The sequence below is a fragment of the Spermophilus citellus genome (assembly GCF_964194105.1).
Source record: "Spermophilus citellus genome assembly, chromosome: 3".
Taxonomy (NCBI): Eukaryota; Metazoa; Chordata; class Mammalia; order Rodentia; family Sciuridae; genus Spermophilus; species Spermophilus citellus.
The window spans coordinates 74472853-74479545 of NC_138184.1; positions in this window are offsets into that span (position 1 = coordinate 74472853).

Genomic DNA, 6693 nt, shown 5'->3' on the forward strand with positions numbered 1-6693 from the left:
GTGTGTGCCACCACACTGGCAGATTTTTAATTTTTTTAATTAAAAAAATTTTAGGTGTTGATGGACCTTTACTTTATTCATTTATTTATATGGGTGCTCAGAATTGAATCCAGTGCTAGGCAAGTGCTCTACCACTGAGCCACAACCCTAGCCCCCAGATTTTTTATTTTAATGAAGGTAAATCCTCATAAGAAATGTGTACAGCTTATTTACCCTTAGATTATAAAAATATTCTAAATTTTTTTCTAAAATGTTTAAAGTTTGCCTTTCACAATAAAATTTGTGTGCACCTGGAATTATTTTTGTGTATGGGGTGAGACACGATTCTGTTTAACCTTAGGGCGCAAATACCCCATGCATACTGTTTACCAACTCCAAAGAAAGAACTTGAAGGAGTTAACAGAGAGGTCATGTTATTATTTATATACTCCTCTGAGGTGGCAGGCCAGGATGCAGTAGATGGCCATACCATACATACAAGCAGAGAGAATATATGGGACAGAGTGCATACCCATTGTGAAAATGAGTTTCTTGAGATGTTTTATGAGTACATTCTTTTACTTTACAACTAAGGTCATTCTTCTTTGTTCCTCACCTAAAGCTTGGAGGCAAGGAAGGTGGCCGGTTTCCCCTATTTCCTTCCTATCATGTTCTTTAAAGTTCTTCTTAGTCAGGTGGGGTGGTACATTACCTGTAATCCCAGTAACTCTGGAAGTTGAGACTGGAGGATCTCAAGTTCAAGGTCAGCCTCAGCAAATTAGTGAGATTCTGTGTCAAAATAATAAATAAATAAAAATGGCTGGAGATGTGGCTCCATGGTAGAATGCCCCTGGATTCAATCTCTGGTACTGAAAAAAATACATACTTTTTATCTCAATGTCCAGAACAGCAAGTTTTCCTAGGCACTAACTAGTGTTTACCCAACATTCTATCCCTTCAGTGTCTTGAAAAGCCCCTCATAATCTTATACATCCCCAGGTCTTCTGCAAAGCCCTCTGAACAGGACTATGGCGTCACATTGCATCCATATCTTACAATAGCAGTACAAAAAGCAAGAACTTATCAGCAAGTGTGCTAAGGTAATTAAGATAACATTGATTTGTTTGGACACTTGGGTTAAAGCATGAGTGAAACTGTGTGTAGACCAGTTCTATTTTTGTTGTTGTTGTTTGTTTGTTTTGTGGTGCTGGGGATTGAACCCAGGGCCTTGTGCATGCAAAGCAAGCACTTTACCAATGAACGATAGCCCCAGTCCAATGTTTTTTTTTGTTTTTTGGTATCAGGGATTGAATCCAAGGGTGCTTTACCACTGAGCCACATTTCCAGCCCTTTTATGTATTTTATTTAGAGACAGTGTCTGCTAAGTTGCTTAGGGCCTTGCTAAAGATACTGAGGCTGGCTTTGAACTCGAGATCTTCCTGTCTAAGCCTCCTGAGCCACTGGGATTATGGGTATGTAGTGCCACACCTGGCTTCATTTCTGTTTTATCCAAGTACATTAGGTCTCATTTGTAGGTTGGCTTCCCAGAAAAGTCCTTGTGTTGCAGCCAGAGAGTTTCGAGAAAGACCCAACAGTCAATCTGGTTGGCATGATGTGCAACTTCCATTGCCCAGTCCAGGAATAAGTTATGCTAAATTATGGAGAATATGACAGATATTTAATAGGCATCAATAATGGCAAATTAGTTCCATGGAACAGTATATAGACTACTGTATGATCTTGTATTAGTAAAGTAGCCTACACAGGCCTGGATAGGTGTACCAGACCAATCTCTCTGTTTGAACTTCAGGAATATAAAAAGAATAAGACACTTCTGGAATATATAGCTGCCATAAACTGATATGTTGTGTTCCTTAAGTGATGACTTCCGAGAGTAACATCACCATACTTGTTAGGGTCAGGTTCCTAACACAGTAGGCTTTATGTGTAAATTCAGGCATTCTCTTTCCCCTCAAGGGGTCAGTAATGCAAACCACTGGAGGCTCACTTGTACAGTCCATGACCAAGGAGCACTAGCTCCTTGTCTCTGATATGAGGTCTTGAGACTCCAGAAATAGTAAGTTGTTACTTGTGCCTGAGGCCTGCTTAAGAAAATGTTCAGTGCAAGTGTCCTTTATCTGTAACATTAGTGCTGGTGCCCATGGGCAAGTTAACATGGTAGAAATGGCTACAAACTGCTGATGTCTGTGTTTCTCATTTAATGTCCTCAGAGAGTTATTTTCAGTCTTTACCTCAGTTATCTCAGGAGTTAGAGTTATTTTCAGTCTTTAAGACTTATTTCATCAGGCCATTAATTTTTTTCTTCAATTAATCCAGCTCCTGTTGGATTGTATGACAAGTAGGAAATCCATAATATGTCCTGAGCTCACTGTGGTATGTCATGACCTGTAAAACGGGTTCTTTGGTAACTCTCAATTACCCCTGGTGTGCCATACATGGCACTCAGTGGGGTCAGTTCCTTAATAGTTGCCTTTGGATTAGCTCTTATGTTTATTTTGGCCCATTCATGTATGACCTCCATTATCTCTTGATGACCATATATCAATGTACAGTGAGTTTGCATCAAGCCTGTAACTGTGTCCACAAAAGTCAAAGCATATTTAACCCCTTCCAATAGTGGGAGATGGCCAGCATAGTGTATCTGCCATCACTGAAAAGGGATGTCATCTTGTTTTATGTGCCCTTGTATCATCTGATTAAATGTCTCTGTATGATGTTGTAGGTATAGCTCTGAGAGCAAGCAAGACGGTTTTAGCATGCAGCAACAATATCACTTTTTTTTTTTTTTTGGTACCAGGGATTGAACCCAGGGGTGTTTAACCACTGAACCACATCCCCAGCCCTTTTTATTTTTTTTATTTTGAGACAACTTGCTAAGTTGCTTAAGGCCTCACTATTTGCTGAGGCTGACTTTGAACTTGTGATCCTTCTGCCTTAGTCTCCAGAGCCACTGCGATTACAGGCATGCACCACCATGCCCAGCTAGGATTCTCTTCTTTTTGGTACCAGGGATTGAACTCAGGGGCACTCAACCACTGAGCAACATCCCCAGCCCTATTTAGTATTTTATTTAGAGACAGGGTCTCACTGAGTTGCTTAGTTCCTCGCAGTTGCTGAAGCTGGCTTTGACCTCACAATCCTTCTGTCTCAGCCTCCCAAGCCACTGGGATTATAAGGTGTGCCACTGTACCTGGTTTAGGATTCATTCTGACATAATTATAAAACCATGGAATATAATTTGTTTTAACTCAGTTCCTGGTACTTGCCTTTCCCCTCTCCTTCTTCTTCCTCCAGTTCCCTTCCCTCTACTCTACTGATCTTTCTTCTTTTTTTTTCCTCCACCTTTTTTTTTTATCGGTACATTATAGTTGTATACTATACTGATCTTTCTGCTATTTACTAATATTTTTAAAATTAGTGCCTTGTGGATATACATAATGGTGAGATTCACTGTGGTATATTCATGTATGTATGTCAGATTCGTTTCACTGTTCCTGTCCCTTCTCCCTCTCTCTCTCTCTCCTTCCACTATTCTGCTGATCTGTCTTCTATTTTGATGGACTCCCCCACCTTTTCTTTTTTGCCCACCCTTTATTTTGGATTAGCTTCCGCACATCAGAGAAAATATTCGGCCTTTGACTTTCTGGGTCCAGCTTATTTCACTTAGTATGAGAGTCTCTATTCTATTTATTTACTAGCAAATCCCATAATTTCATTCATCCTGATTTCTTAGCAGCCACATAGGATAGTTAAAGGGACTGTGGTTTGAGCAAATTATGTTTATTTTAGCCCATTCATGTATGATCTCCATTATCTCTTGATGACCACTAGGAAGCCAGTATTGTTTGGTGGTAATTATCTGGCCAATAGGAAGCTGTTTTATATGTGCCCTTAAGATTGGCTTTACAATAAATAAATAAATATTAAAAGAAAACATGAATAAGCAATCAGGAAAGAAGTAGAAAAAATATATTGGTTTTACAGTTGACACATGTTTAATCTCCCAGCAATGCAAATAGAACTTTCTTACTGTGGAGAGTAAGATATTTTTGTAGTTTGTGGATATTTACCCCATAAGTTATCAATATCTGTAATATATCGAGGAATGGGAGCTATGAACACCAGGTGGGGTGGGTGGCAGGAGTCAAAGCTGCAGTGTCAATGTTATGGTTCAGACTCTTAATATTTTCCCCTCATGTCTTTTGAGGCAGCTAACTTGCTTTAGAATTTGTCAGGATTACCATATATCAATGTACATTGAGTTCGCATATCCACTAATACTGTTACTCTGAATATTTTTTGAAGAGTAACGTATTGCCAATTGTATATATGGCCTCTGGTCCAGAGACATGGCTCAGACCTCTGTGCCTTGATTTTCCCCCTAGTCAGCCCATAATCAGGTGTTCATAAACTCCTCAGGGGGAGCTATGACTCTGCTTTCATTATTCTCTTAATAGGAAAGGCTTGTCTTTGCCTCCTCTGGGCATAGGAGACACGTTTACCTTTCTGTCTCCTTCCCTTTTTCTTATTGAGAGGTAATAGATGAAACTTTCTGTCCTTTGGCAATTGCTTACATAATTGTACTAGAGTGCCACTAGATTTTTAATTTTACTTTCATCCACTCCTGCTGTTATTAAGCCCACTCACATCTGCTCACAGGAGTCTTGGAGAGATCCTCCAAGTTTTAGCAGGGTTTTTTGGATTTGCATTTTCTGTGGCAATCTTTCTGTCTCCCCTAGGTCTGATATCAGTTGCACTTCTCATTGTCCCCTACTAATGGGGATAATATTGATATAGGATACCATAAATGGACAGAGGGGCTGTGTGTAATGCTGCGTGCCTCATTGCAACTTTGAAAATCATACTGTCTGGTCCTGGAAAAGGCTGGCATAAATAGCATGTTTCTCCCCCAGTTCCCACAAATAGTTCTTTCATAGAAACCCAGATGCCTCTGGGCATAGGAACATCTGAATTTGGCCATGCGGTGTGAGTGGCAAAAAGCAGCCAACCTAGTAAGATGACCCCACATTTTCATCAGTGGCACTGGTGTAAAGTTACTGATGCAAAGCAGGGTGAAGAGTTACCAAAACCATTTTAGACAATTCCATACCATCCGACATTATCCCATCTGCTCCAGAGTCCCACAAATGGAACAGCCATGCCGGTATACTTTTTTTTCTTTCATTTCTGCCTGTAATTGGACCCCAGTTCCTGTAGTTCTGTCAGGGGGATATGGAGAGATATGGTATATCTCTCCAGAGTGGGGGGAGAATATCTGGATCAGTCCCTTCAGGTCACTCCTGCTGGATCTTTAACTTTTGGACTATTTCAAGTCTAGCTTCCATTATGGTTTGTTCTCTACCTCAACTTCTGAATCACTAGAGCTAGTGGACACCCCGAGTGGGTCCCAAATGTGAGGATGCCAGTTTTCACTAGTCACTGACACCTTAACATGGGCTCTGCTACTGCAATGTCCCCTTAATTTAGCATAACAGCATGCCAGGAGCTGTAGACATTTGTCTGCAAGTTCTAAATGGTGTGACAACACATCCTTGCTGTTAGCCTATGTAAAACAGGCATCTCTTTCTAGTCTTAACTTTTCTGTACTATGTGGAGTTGAGCCTGAGTAGCTAACTTCTGTTCTATGGCTAACTTTAATGCATAGGGCAGGGGCCTTACCACCACTCCAGAAACATTCTTTGTTTCCTTTTGCTTTCCCACAACTACTTTGGATGCTGCTTTCAACACTTGTAGCACTCCTCCTTACATTTTGGCTTGTCCCCATAGGCACATGGTAGTCCCCAACCCTCTAATATGGAAGCCACCTCAAACCACATCAAGGCTGTGACTAACCCAGGATTTCCTCTCCAGAACCCATGTCCTTCTCCAACTCTAGAGCCAACACAATACATTCCTCTTGGGGATCCTTCTGACTGTGCCAGTTGTTCAACCCCAGAGCTGCAGTATTCCCCAAGAATACTGTTTACCAATCCCAAAGACAGAACTTGGAGGATTCAAAAGAGAGATTTTGGTCATTTGATTATTCACACACTCCTCTGAGGTAGCAGGCCAGGATACAGTGGAGAGCCAAACTGTGCCTACAAGCAGGCACCTGCAGGATAGGCTGCATGCCCACTGTGCAGATGGATTTCTTGAGATGTTTTATGAGTGTATTCTTTTACCTTACAACCAAGGTCACTCTGCTTTGATCCTCACCTAAATACTGGAGACACGGAAGTGGCCAGTTTCCCCTCTCCATTTCCTTCTTTATTGTTTAGAGTCCTTACCTCACCACCTAGAACAAGATTTCCTGGGTACTGACTGGGTATACCCCAACAAGATCCAATTTAATTTCCCCTCCATATAATCAATTGTCATAATACAGTTTATTAGTCCATCATTTCTCATTCATTTTTATGGTGGGGGGAAGCAATTGTTGTCTTGAGAATAATAACTATCTAAACAAAATATAAGCAGTTGAAGCCAATGAGGTTTTAAATTTTGGGGAGGGGCATATGGGAATTGAACCCAGTGCCACTTAAGCACTGAGCCCAGCTGCCCCCCCCTCTTTTTAAAAATATTTTTAGTTGTATATGGCACCTTTATTTATTTGTGTGGTGCTGAGAATCAAACCCAGTGCCTCACCCAGTGCTAGGCAAGTGCTCTCCAACAAAGCCATAGCCCCAGCCCTCC